Source organism: Urocitellus parryii, chromosome 10 (genome assembly GCF_045843805.1).
Source record: "Urocitellus parryii isolate mUroPar1 chromosome 10, mUroPar1.hap1, whole genome shotgun sequence".
Taxonomy (NCBI): Eukaryota; Metazoa; Chordata; class Mammalia; order Rodentia; family Sciuridae; genus Urocitellus; species Urocitellus parryii.
In genome coordinates, this window is record NC_135540.1 from 142,772,117 (window position 1) to 142,785,916 (window position 13,800).

At 52.4% G+C, this 13,800-nt stretch overlaps 1 protein-coding gene across 1 annotated transcript in view; it reads right to left on the bottom strand.

The window, feature by feature from the left end:
• Positions 1-13,800, bottom strand: part of Rgs12 (regulator of G protein signaling 12) — a 113,474-nt gene that overhangs the window by 22,817 nt on the left and 76,857 nt on the right. The gene's annotated exons all lie outside the window — the stretch shown is intronic.

Sequence of the window (13,800 nt, forward strand, 5' to 3'; positions counted from 1 at the left end):
AGAACTCACACACTGCTGGCATATGGCCTGCGGCAGCTCAGGTCCCCACACAGAACGGGGGTGAGGGCATCACCTACCTTTCAGTGTTTTGTGCTGACAAATGAGGTGACCCTTACAAAATGCAACACTGTGTTTAAAGCACTCTGCACGGTGTGAGTGCCCCAACACTTTCCCTCCAGCTGCTTCTCTTAGGCCATAAAGGTGGCACTGAGAACTGAGGAGGGGCAGAAGGGAACCTTGGGGAGCCAGCAAGAGCCTCCTATTCCAGGTGCACTCACGCAAAGGCCCTGTGGCAGGAGAAAGTGGTACATGGCTAGGGTTTCAACCAGGCTTCAGGGGCCAATGCACCAGGAGCAGAAGCATTGGTGACACCAGGCACCTTGGCAGTGGGGTGTCACCCTAAACAAGGGAGTGCTGGTGTTCATCACAGGCCCCTCTAGCTCCTGTGGAGGGTGAGCTCGAGGCTGCCAAGGCACAGGCCCAGCTGAGGTGCTGGGGGCCTGGACAGGAAGCAGGGGAAGATGGGTGAGGGCTGGCCCAGTGGGCGCAGAAGGCCCAGCTAAACCCTACAAAGGCAAATGGAGCTTTCATTCCTCAAACGAAAGTCGTTTCGATTCCAGCAACGTGTCTTGTTGAAAAGCACCCACCTCCCTGCTCATGGGCACAGCTACTGGAGGGCACTGGAGCCTCCACAACAGAACCTTGGCCCTTCCCAGCTAGCCCCCAATACTGCCTGCCAGCAGCTCAGCACCCACCACTCCCTCTTCTATCTGGGCTCCTGTCCACACCCCTTGACACAAGCCTAGCCACCTCGGGTGTGCTGGCCGTGGCTCCGTGCAGACTGCAGGATGTATTCTGTTTGGGAATCAATGAACACAGACTGGCTCAATACTGAGGTCAAAGGGAACCCCTATCTTAACTCACCTCATTTTCATGAGATTTGGCAAACTCTAATAACTTTCTATGACTCATAAATAAATACTGACACTTTGCAAGCTTAACTGAGTAAGAAACTAACATTTTGGAAAAAGCAAACCACTAATCGCAGGGTGTTCTGGGATCACATTCACCAAGTGACCCCATAGTGTGGAATCTGCACAGATTCTTGAGTGCATCCATCCTTGCCCTTGGGGTCTCCCAGATTGGACATGGTGCAAGGGTACAGGCCAGCACCCAAGGATGCAGACACACACAGGAGGCTGGGCACCTGCCTAGCAAGCAGTCACCTAGTTGCCACGAATAGGACCACTGTCTGCTGTGGTGAGGGCTGTGGTGCTGGTGCAGGTGCAGGTGCCCCCAGTCCCCAGTGCTGTTGGAGGTGAGAGCAGCCACCCAAGTAGGCCTTGAGCCCAACCTTCCTGCGCGGTCACCAAGCAACTACTCCTATAAATCCCCCTGATGTGACACTGCGACAGGGCATGGGCCTCAAGTCCAGCACCGCAGCCTGTGGGAGATGGTAAGAAGAGAGCTAGGGCAACAGCTTGGCCACCTCGAGCCGATGGCCGCATCTCCAGGATCCCACGGGCTTCAGTGGGAAGTCAAAGGCAGTTAGTTCCCCCCATAATAAATTCCTACAGGGGACTGGGGATGTGGCTCAAGCAGTAGCGCGCTCGCCTGGCATGCGTGCGGCCCGGGGTTCGATCCTCAGCACTACATACAAACAAAGATGTTGTGTCTGCCGAAAACTAAAAAATAAATATTAAAAAATTCTCTCTCTTAAAAAAAAAAGAAAAAAGAAAACTGTCTTGTCTTTCTGTATTATCAGTTGAAGAGAATAATGTCTTTGTAAAAAATAAATAAATAAATTCCTGCAGAAATCCTTTAGTCAGAGCTCATCCTGAAATTTTTTATTCTATTTGGACAAAATGGGTACCTTTGCGTACAGAAGAGTTCAGAAGAGCCGGTGGTGAAAGCACAGTCCCCAGCTCCTCTCCACGTGGCTCAGCCCACAACACCAAGCTGCCTCCCGGCCAACGCCCACTTCAGCTGTGAACTTCAGTCCACAACTGTCCTCGCCCCACCGAAGGGAGTGCACCTGTATGCAAGGCCCCGTCTGGGGCACCAAGCAGCAGTTGGGCACAAGGAAACACCAGGCTTCCCACCCTCACTCAAGACCAGGGGCTCGCGCACCACATCTGGCAGCACCCGCTGGGACTGCAGGGTGGCTCAAGCCTGGGGTGGAAGCACGCACTTGCTTCCCAAGGCAGGAAGACCAGGCCTGTGCCCAGAACGTGCAGTGCCCGCCAGGCTCTGTGTCTGCTCTCACTGTGGGCATTGCTTTCGATTGACAGTCTAGAAAAGAAATGCTGTCCTGAGAAGAAAGTCTTACAGCCTGCTTCACATCTATAGAAACCAGAAAAGCTACCACGTTCACACTGGGGTAGACATGCAGGCTACATGTTGCAAGTCTGATTCAATTTACATTTAATCTGCAACTCGCGCTTCAGCCCTTCACCATCTCCCCAGGGTGTCACCCTCACCCTAACCTGAACACCAGGAATGCTCGAACCTCAGCTCCAAGCCCATCACCACACAGGCGCACCTGCAGGCCCCGCCCCAGCTAATGCTCTTGGAAGCCGCAGACCAGCCTGCCCTGACAACCACGACAAGGTGACAGACCGACAAGGGGTTTTACCTGGGTAGAGCTGATAAGAGCCACTGTGATGCCACTTAACCAAATACTTCCAGCCACTCACTGCAAACCACCCCTCAGAGTCCATGCCAGGGCCTGCCGGCACAGCCCCCGCAGCCCAGGGCAAAGCTCGAGACCCCCGAGGGGACATTGCTCCTTAGCTCAGCTTCCCGGGTGGGCAGGTGACTGCAGCTTCTCCAGGGCTCCAGGCAGCCAGCTTGACAAAGGCAGCCCTGGCTCTTCAGGGCTCCTGAGAGGAGGCCGAGCCACCACACAAAGCCTCAGAAACCTGCATGCATAATTCACTCCAGACCTCAGGCGCTGCCAGCCCAGCCTGAATTATTTAGGATGGTGGAGCACAGGGACAGTGACCATGCCGTGGGCCCACACACCGAGGAGGGAGCCCCCTTCAGTAATTTGTTCTCTACAAAACCATCAGCAAAGCAGGAAACAGAAGCACTTACAGCTCTCCACAGCGAGGTGTCACACTCTCATTTCTGTATGTATATTATATTAAAATATCTTAAATTAAATAATCACAAAATCCATCTTTCCATGAGAAGATGATCCCTGATCCCTCGTGGTCTGAGGAGCATGTGTCCTCTTAGGTAGGAAGCACCTGCACCAAAGGGAACACTTCCCCAGCACCGCATGCTGAGTAGTGACAGACGCTTCTCAAAGGACAGTCTGCAGGGCCAGCACTGCCCAGGGAACAAGCCGCACAGGGTCGCCTCTGATGCCTCTGTCCTCACCACCCAGGCCCCAGTCAATCCCTGGGAGGAGCTGTGGGGTCTCCGAGGTCAGGGCTTGTCCTGCAACACCTCAGGTGAGGGCTTGGCGACTTTCTTCTGTGAAGGGTCTAGCAAGAGCCATTTCCCATTCTCTGGGCCAAGGTCTCTGCCATCCACTCCAGAGCAGGGTGACTGTGCTCCAATCAGCCTTTACTCTCTAGAGCGGCACTGGCCTGGATTTGGCCCAGGGCCAGTCACTGAGCTGCACACTGAGCGCCGTGCTCCGCACTGGACACTGCTCCACAAACAGCTCTGGGTGGTGGTAAAAAGCTGCTGAACCAGTCTCCACACTTCCTATGGAAACAACACTGCAAAGGTTCCCGGTGAAGCTCGGCTCCATCAGCCTCCCTTCCAGAGGACGCCCTGCTCAGGCCTCCCTTCCTGAGGATGCGCTGCTCAGCTGTACCTTTGTAGTGGCACCCCCACCTCCACAGAAAATCTTAATTAAGCTTCTCCAGAAATCTTCCCCAAAATTGATTTCAGGACTGTCAGCACAAGAATCTCTACAAAGGAGTTCAATGTAGTCAAACTCCCTATTTCCTGATGCTCTGTCTTCCTTGGCCACTAGCCTGGAAGAGATCAGCACTGCAGGTGCTGAATGCCCTTTACTAGTTTTTCACAAGCATTTATGGACTATCTAACATAAATAACAACATGTATAATAGTTTGTAGAGTGTGTTTGCAAATGCAGAGTGTGCTAAGAAAAACAGATTTTTTAACTAGGCCTCTGGCCTTGGGCTGTGGCTTCACAGAGATGTTTACGTTTCAAAGATACAGAGAAGAGGTTACTGATTGGGCTCCATGGTAACAGCTGGCAGGGGAGGGAAGAAAGGGGAGAAGTAGCTCTCCCCCTTCTCAGGTGCTGTCCTTGAAGGGTTAACTTGCCCAGAACAGTGAAAGAAAAAGCTGCTTTTCCTCCGCGGTGTCTGATGGCACTTACCATGAGGCCACTCTCGGGCAAAGGCATGTGCTGATGGACTTGGTGAGAGGGCTCAGGGGGATTTTATGTGAACCTCTATAGACTGTGAACTTCTGAGCCACCCCACCCCACCCCCCTTACACACTGGGTATAAAGTTCTGAAACTGCCTGAACTCGCGGTTAGGGGGATTGATGGATTACAGTGAAAGCTTTGCCCTCCGAACCTGGCTGCAGCCAAATAAAACTGTTTCCTGCTATCTTTGGTGTCCTGCCTCGTCTGTCCCCTGCAACAGTTGAGGCACCTGAAGATAACTCATGGCTCCTGGGATCTAAGGCTGCCCCGCTTAGGGCTGCCCCTTGCTGCTCTGGGGCCTTGCACCCTGTGCCACAGATCCCAGGGGTCTAGTAGGCTGGGAGGCCCACACAAGTGAAGCAGAGTCACCTGAGAGGGTGCAGCAAGCACAGTCAGGTAAAACCAGGTGGCGTGGAGCAACAGCTCGCCTGTGCTCGGCTGGCCTCACCAGGGTGTGCTCCCAGCCCTTCTCCGTGTTCTAGAGCTCAGGGGGAACCAGTGACCTTTCAAGACAGTCTTGATCTGGGCTCGTCCAGTGCTTCCTTGTGACTCTGCAGGAGCACCCAGAAGCGAAGCTGTGCCTTCTCCCCACCTCTCCTGGGGAGGAGCCTGATGTCACTTTATCACACTGGGGGCCACTGCTCCAGCACATGGTTAGTGCCCCATTTTTTCCCTTGTAATACAGGTCAAGTGTCCTTGGTTCCCAAATATGAAATAGGAAACAATTCAAAAACCCAAACAGGGACACAGCATCGCAAGCAGAAAAGTTCACACCTGACGTCCCGTGATGGGGCATACTCAGGTGCTGATGCACTAACCCACTGTCTGAAATCATCTCTAGGCTCCTCCCCAGGCTCTCTTGTTAAGGACAGGCAATATTCCAAAACTTTAAAAATATCTGAAATCCGGGGCTGGGGTGGTCTGTGGCTCAGAGGCAGAGTGATTGCCTAGCATGCGTGAGGCATTGGGTTCAATCCTCAGCACCACATAAAAAAAATAAATAAATAAAGATATTGTGTCCACCTACAAGTAAAAATTAATATTAAAAAAATTCTGAAATCTGAAAGACTTCCTTCTGTCCCAAGTTTCTGTGATGAGGGCTCCCAACCTGGGATCAAACGTGAGAACCTGAGCTGTGGCTCGCCAGCCTGTCCATGGTCTGCTTTCTCTGAGGGTCCCCCACCACTCTCCTCCTCTTCTGTTCTAGCCTGGTTCTGTAGCAGGAAGGTCCTGGTTATCAGTCCACTACACCAGCATGGACTCCACGGACTTCACTTCATCCGGGGCTGACGCTTCCTGATACTTTTCTCTTTTGCTCCTCAGGCGGCCCCTGTGTCCTGCCTAGGAGTCATGGCTGTGCTCTGTGGCGGCAGCAGAGCAGAAGCCTGGAGTCTACTGCACTCTCCCTCTCCAGCCCAGAGGCTGGTCTTCCCTCCAGGTCCTGATTCTACATACCAGAGGTGGGCAGACTGCCGCTGGGCTTCACTGCTCCAGACCCCAGGGGCAGGCTGAGGGGACACACGCATGTCTCCATGTTTACCCCTATGCAACCCTGCTGGAAACCACAAGTCACACTGGCCCAACCTCAGCCCCTTTCACGCCGCAGGGAAGCGGCCCTTGCACCCTGGGTGATGCACTCTCGCACAGCCTAGAGAGCACAGACAGTGACCAAGAGCTGCTGGCCACGCCACCAGAGCAAAGCCGCTGCCCAGGGTGGCCACCGGCTTACCCTTCTCCAGATCAGGAATGGAGCGCCCAGGCCTAAAGGCACACCTCTCAGAGCTGCAGAGCCCTGCCATCTGCTCAAGACTGCCAAGTCCACACTGGTGCTGGGGGAGCCTGGTGGCCTTGGGGAGGCAGGCTGTGAATACCTGCAACAGGATGGCCAAGGTGGCGACATTCAGCCCTGGGAGAGCCCCGTGGAGCCCAGGTCCCAGGTGACCCTCCCAGCCCTGAGCCTTCACACCACATCACATGTCATCAGGGGAGATACCAACACTTTGGGGACTCAGGGCTGGAGCACAAGAGGAGGACCCTGGACCAGCGTCTCGATGCAACACCACAGCAGATGTGTTCCACCTTCCTACCTTCACACTCCTGCTGGCCAGTTTGGACGTGGAATTCTGGACCTTGTCCAAGTTCCACATGGAAACCTGGAGGTGTGGGGAGGGCAGTCCTGGCTGCTCAGTCCCCTGAGCTTTCCCTGGGCTCCAAGCTCACCAACTACACACCCAAATCCTGCTACATACTCCTGCAACATCACCCTTTGGGGCTAAGAGTACCTTCTGCACTCCCCAGTCACCGACTGTGGGATGCTTTTCCTGTCTACGTAGCAAGGCATTCTCCCAAAGCCCACGGCCTCAGGAATTCTGGTGAGGGCACAGGTGCAGGCTCACCTAGCAGAAGGAGAGCACAGGAAGACCCCCCAGTCAGGGCAGGCCCAGGAAGGCCACCCAGCAACTCACCTGAACAAAACTGCCAGTAATCACAGAGCCCAGAGAGTAACTGAACAGAAAAGCCTCAGAACACAGTTCAGAAACTGCCATTCTGATTCATTCCCACTGCCCATTCCCAGTGAAGCTGCTGAGGCTTCGGACACTCTCTTAACTGCCTGAGGTCGGGACAGTGACGGAATGGAGCAGGGCAGCTCCCCACTCCCCTGGGAGCTTCCCAGTGCCCCATAGCCCTTCCCACCCAGCCCCGGACCCTGGCCAGACTTCACAACCCTGCAGGAGGATACGAGACCAGACAGCGCTTAAAAAAACCACAGCAGCATGCTGTGAGACATCACAGGCCCAACGGGAGAAATCTAAACCCTGGGTCTGTCCTGGACCGCACCAGAACCATCTGACTTATGACCGTCCCCGTGGGAACAAACTCTCGGCATGTGACAACGCGGCGAAGCCCTTCTGGAGAGTGAAATGGCAAGCAGATGGGCCAATGCCGTGGACTCGGAGGCTGCCAGAGTGGGCAGAGTGGGAACCGAAAAGGGTCAGTGTGGGAAGTGTCAAGCAAGGAATGAGACAGCGGACCTGCCACTTGTCACATTGCATTTTTGGAATCCCAGGCTTGGAGCCAACATCTGCGATCATGAGTGGCCCGCTGACTGAAGGTGGCATCTGACCACAGGGCCCTGGATGCACTCGGAGGATGCAGTACATTTCTCAAAGATAAGACCCAACTGGATTCACGTCTGCTGGTTTGAACTGAAAAGAACTACATTATTCATTGGGTGGATCCCTCATGAAATCCATTTCTTTCATTTCCATGAATACAGTGAGCTAGGTTCATGAAGACATCCTTCTCTCATTCTCTCTCTATGGCTACCCCGGGAGTTGAGCCCTGCTGGCACGGCCTGCTCCACGGGGGGGGGGGGGGGGGGGGGCGAGGAGGGACACTGTCCACTGCAGAAATACAGGCACCCAAATGCTGGCTCACAAGGAAGACTGACAGTGGTCTTGGCACTGCCCCAGAGCCAGGGGTGGCCGCAGCACAGGTGACTAAGCCCACGGCCTCAAGACCTGCGTCTGCATGGCACCCCACAGGGCGGATTGGCAAGGACTGCAGGAAGGCCACACTTAGAGGCCACACCTTCAAGATGAAAGAGGTGACAATGAGAGGCACAGACAGTGCTTGTACAACCAGTCAACGGTGGCATCGTTAGGTATGGCCTTCCTGGGGCCTGGATTTTCTGGGGTGGTTATGACTTCACATAATTTCAATAATAAAGGTCGTATGTTAATATGCTAGGTGTAAAAAAAAAACACAATGTGATCTTTGTGCCTTTTTTTGTTGTTGTTTTTGAGACATGGTCTTACCATGTGGCCCAGGCTGGTCAACCTCAAGACCCTCCTGCCTCAGCCTCCCAAGTAGCTGGGATTACAGGCCTGCACAACTGTGCTTGGCTGTCAGTACCTTTTATAGGGCTCCCAATACCAAACATCAAATTTAAAAGTCATTTGTCCTAATCTGGGGTTCCAAAACTCTACCTGCCTGCCGGTCCCATGAGGTCCTGCTGCCCGAGACGGATGTTTCCCCAGTAGGAAGCTGGCCCAGACAGGTGCCATCCCTGAGGGCTTGCTCTCTCCCCACACCATGCACCCCTCGTGAGGACTCTCTGGAGTGAGCGCCTGAGGCAGGATGTGCCACTAGGAAGCCAGAGATGAGTAAGTGGTAAGCCTCATCTCTGGAACCACTGGCTTCTATTGCCCAGTTTCCCTGGCCACATGGTGGGCAGGTCACATGGCCTTCCTGTAGTATGTGGTCATAATGGACACTGACTTGCAGGGCTGTGTGAGGACCAAGTGGTAATAACAACTTGCTGACTTCACAGGGACGTGGTGAGAAGGCCACTGTTCACTAGGCTGCAAGTGAGCTACCTGGTGCTCACAGGCTGCAAGTGTACAAGATGTGTATGTGTGCAAGTGTACAAGTGTACAAGATGTACAGACTCCTATAAGACCTGGCACACAGAGGGCACTCAATAACGTCAGCTAATAAGGTCATCGGTTCTAGACTCCAGCTAGCAAGACAGTGCAAGCCGAGAGGCACATGACTTCAAACTACATGTGTCTTGCAGCTTTGATAGAAAGTATTTCATAAATGTGTATCAAAACTGCAACGTGAATCTAAAATCTCCATTGACCATTACCTAAAACCCCCAGAGAGAACCCAGCTTATTAACTTGGTGCTAATTCTTCCAAATGTCCTTTCACACTGAAACTCATACGTGCTCCTGCTGAGGTCTGCTCTGCGATCCCTTCCGGCTCAGGTCCTGTGGCTGGAGGATGATATTGCTGATGAATAACAACTATTTAGTTTCTTCCCTTCTGAGTTTAAAGTTCATATGCATATTGTTCCTGTCTTTTGGTACTGGCCTGGCCCACCATGCAGAGCTAGCTGGTTGCTGAGACAGGGACACTCTTGTTCCTGGCTCTCATAGCAGTGCTCCTGACACTAGACCGTGGGCTCTGAGAATCACCTAGCCCACCCCCTTGCAGCGTAAGGACCTGCGCCTGTGCCTGTGACACTCCACCCTCCAGAGAGCCTTCCCCAAGGCAGGGCTTTGTTTTATTCCCCACATAACCCCAGTGTCCACAGCAGTTTTCAGAATAGAGTAGGAATAATTGTTGAATGAATTCATGGGGACAAAATGGAGAATTTCCAAATCTGCCTTCCTCACACAACCCGTGGTTCCTATGAATGCACTTTTTTAAAAACACTGGTGGATTCAATTTGCCCATATTTTATTCAGGAATTTTCCATATTTGTAAGTGAAACTGGCAGTAACTTACTTTTCTTGCGCTGGTCACCACCAAGCTTCAGTCCAAGCCTGCTTTGGAGAGAGCAGAGCTTCTGGCCTTGCAGGCTGAAGGCAAAGCTCAAGGCACCTGCTGCCCCCCAGGGTGGGCTCATCCCGCCCTCGGCTCTGAGGCCAGGCTGCACACCATGTGGTGGCATGTGCTCCTGCAGAGCAGCAACTTTGGGGACCGTTGTCTTGTTCTGCCACGTCACCCCAGAGCCCAAGTATGCCACTCAGACCCACTCCAACAGCCTGGTTCCTGGAGGGGAAACACTGGAATGAACCAAAAACCAAACTGCACTAGGCATGTCAGAGGTGAACTTTTGTTTGAAGCACTAGGTTGGGACTGCTTTTTATTGCAGTGTCAAGTGTCCCCAGCCTGGTCTGGGTACAGAGCCTCGGGAGGCCTCTGGCTGCTGCTGCCACGTCAGATCTGCCTCCTGGGCCGGCTGACGAGCTACTTTTCTATAAGCCATCCGACCTTCTGGCCATCAGTGCGTCAGCAGGAAGTAGCTCACAGAATTTTCTAATCACTTCACTTTTCCTCCAAGGACAGTCAGCACTGTCCTTGTCTTCTCCCTGATTTTCTTACTTATAACTGCCAACGACGTATCTTTTGTTTTGTGTTTATTCTGTTAATTTCTCTCTTTTCTTCTTTTTGGAGACTGGGGAACCCAGGGCCTGGTACATGCTAGGCAAGTGCCCTACCACTGAGCTGTATCCCACTTTTCATTTTGAGACAAGATTTCTCTTACCTTGGGACCCTCCTGCCTCAGCCTCCTGAGGTGCTGGGGTTAGGTGTAGCCACCATGCCTGGCTTCCTGCCTCCTTACATTGAATGTTTATTTTCTGTATTTTCAAGCTTTCCCCCTAATACATACATTTAAGTCTATAAAATTTTCTCTGAAAACTGCTTTGGCTATATTCCACTGGTGTTGAAACAAAGTGCTATAATTCCTAAGCAATTCTAATTGCACTAGAATTTCCATTTTAATTTGTCCTTGACCATGGATTATTGATGTATGGGTTTTTAACTTTCAAATGTATGGATATTTTTGGTTATCTTTTTGCGGGACAGGTGTCTACTTAATCACACTGCTATCAGAAGGAATGATCTGCCTGCTATAAGTATTTTTTTTTTTTAATTTGGCAAGTGTTCCACTTGTCTTTAATGTTCTCCATTGAGACTGAAGTTCCCTGTCTGCTCCTTGGCCTTCAGGTGCTCTGTGCTCTGCACCCCGAGCCCCTGCGTGTGCCCTGGGGCAGCCCCTCCTGCCTCCCACCTGTGCCAGGCCCTTGGCTCTCTGACTGTTCATTCACTCCGAATGATTCTGACAGTAATATTCCAATGCCAGTTTTCTTTTTTCACATCTCCCTGTTATATCTTCTTTCATTTAATATCTTTAGTCTTCTTGTGTTACTTTGTTGTAAGACTGGATTTCTGAGACTCTTTTTTGTTCTGTTTTGTTGGTAACAGGGATTGAACCAAGGGCGATTCACCACTGAGCTACATCCCCAGTCCTCTTGATTTTGAGACCAAGTCCTGCTGAGTTACTTAGGGCCTTGCTAATCACTTGCCATCCTCATGGATCAGCTCCGGAGGCATGCGCCCCTACACCCAGAGCTCCTCTGACAACCTAACCCGCCTGTCTCTGTGCTCTCTTCCCATCTGCTGATCTTGTCATCCTCTCAGGCCCTGCCTTAGGCTCTCTTCTACACCCCCACCCCATGCTCTCTAGCAATCGTTTCCCCATCCATTATTTTGGAAATACACTAAAACAACCACAGTAACACTTTAATAGCCACGCCTACAGAGCTGTCCCGCACCAGGCATGTTTCCAAGCACCTGCATCTATTCATGCTTTCAATTCTCACAGATGGGTAGGATGGCTCCTATTGCCCCTGTGTTCCAGAGGCAGGCATTGAGGCATATACCAGCAAGCAGCAGAACTGGGATTCGAACGCAGAGTCTTCTTATGCTCGTACCTGCCCCTCTCGGCTGTCTTCTGGTTTCCAGGCCTCTCCCACTTCTCTCCTCTCTCTCCATGCTAGGAACAGAGCCCAGGGCCTTATGCATACTAGAGAAGCCCTCTACCCTGAACCACAACTCCGGCTTCCCAGATGTATTACCGGTCTCGGACTCACCTTTTCTCACCATACAAGCACATCCCACATCACTGATATTCTGATGACCCTCAACCTACACCTGCAGGCAGAGAATGACAGCCGGTCTCCAGCCACCACACAGAGTGACAAACATCTAAAACTGACAAGCCAGAGCAGAATCCTGGTGACTGCCCACATCCATCTCTCCTCACCTGATCCTAGTCCTTCTCATTTCTGCAAAGACGGAGACCCAGCAGCCCCCACCCTCTCACAGCATCTCCAAAATCCTGAGGCCCAACTGGGGACCCCCCTGCTTGGCTCCAGTGGCCCATCTGAGCACACAGCCACTCTCGCCCAGGCTCCTGCCCACTGCCCTCCTGTCCCTCCCACCTCCACACTAGGCTAGGGCTGGCATGGAGCTGGCCGGCCTCACCGTCCCCCTCATTCCTCTGCAGCCTGCACCACCTCCCACCACCCTCTGCCTCCATCACCCGGGGTCTTCTGTGGCCTCTCATAGACTTGTCCCTGATGTGACAGTGCCCTTAAAGTAAGTCCTTGCAGAGTCTGGCCCACTGCTGCCTCTTCTCTCACTCCACAGCCAGAGTCTACTGGGGGGTGACACTGGGCCTGAAGTCCACTCAGTCCATGCTGGAGTCAGGTGCTTACAGGGGTCGTTCATCTTGAAGAGATGGTTTGTTTAACAGGCAAACAAACCAACTCAAATTTAGTATTTTCTCCTGGGGGACAGGACTCAAGATCCGCAGAGGGCAAAACAGTGAGTGGCTACATAGTGAAGATTATGGATATCCAACTACACAATTTTAGAAACCCATTTGTCCTACGCTCAACCACGCGACCAGCATGCTAGCTTCATACTAGAGGTTCTAAGCATAGAAGTTAACTAGTGAGATCAAAATAAACACACATAAACTCAATTTACCTTCTTCTTTGGCCAGGTCTGAGACGGCTCTCCCTCTGGCTCCTGCCTCGAGCCACCTGGTGGGGCAGCGAGGTTTACACAAGACTAGCAGGAGAGAGAGAGAGCACGCCAGAGAATGGCCTTTTAATGGGGAACAAGAAATTCAGGGGAAAATTCCATCCAATGAAAGTCAAGGGGGACAGCATTCCAAGGTCAGGGTCAGTGACTGGTCTCAGGGTCAATGGTCAGCCACACCCCCACACGGATGGGCTCTGGCACCTAGAAAGGGTGGGGATTAGTTCTGACACAGTTTAGCCGGACCGCCTCACACCCAGTCAGGGAGGTGCCCAATCACATGCAAGAACGGCTTCCCACACTACGCCAGTGGCTGCTGCAGCTTGTGATGACAATTCTGGTAAAAGCACCACACACAGATTCCAAAAGGGCTATACCTCAACCAGCTCACAGAAGCAGATGACTTCAGAGGCTGCCAGAGACTCGAAAACAGAATCCACAATCTGTAAGGAGATGCACAGGCCAGGAGTGACCCAAGCAATCTCGAGAGCTCCACACTAGGTAGCCAGACGCACCACAGAGTGACAGTGATTGTGAAAGAAGTCCTGACAATAGACAGAGACACCAACCAAATGAATCAGGAAGGCCAGACACAGACCCACAGACAGATCACTTGATCAAGGTGCAGCTTCAAGTCAGTGGGGAACGACCACCATCTTTCCAATAAAGGGAGCTGCTGAGCAACTGGATGCACATGAAAACGTGACCCTGCCCCTGCCTCCCACCATACACAGGAACCCACGTCAGGGGATCCAGAGCTCATGTGTGAACAGGGAAGCAGTAGTAGTTCTACCTTCGTGGTCTTGGGAAGGGCAAAGAATGCTGTAGAAAGGCCTAACAGCTCTGCTCAAAGGGAGAACCATCAGTGGGTAATTTAGGAACTTCTGGTCATGGAAAGAACACTAAGATAATAAAAGGTAAGCCACAGAACAGCACCCCAATGTGAATTTAACCCAAATGCAGGGCTTATCTATCTACGTGAA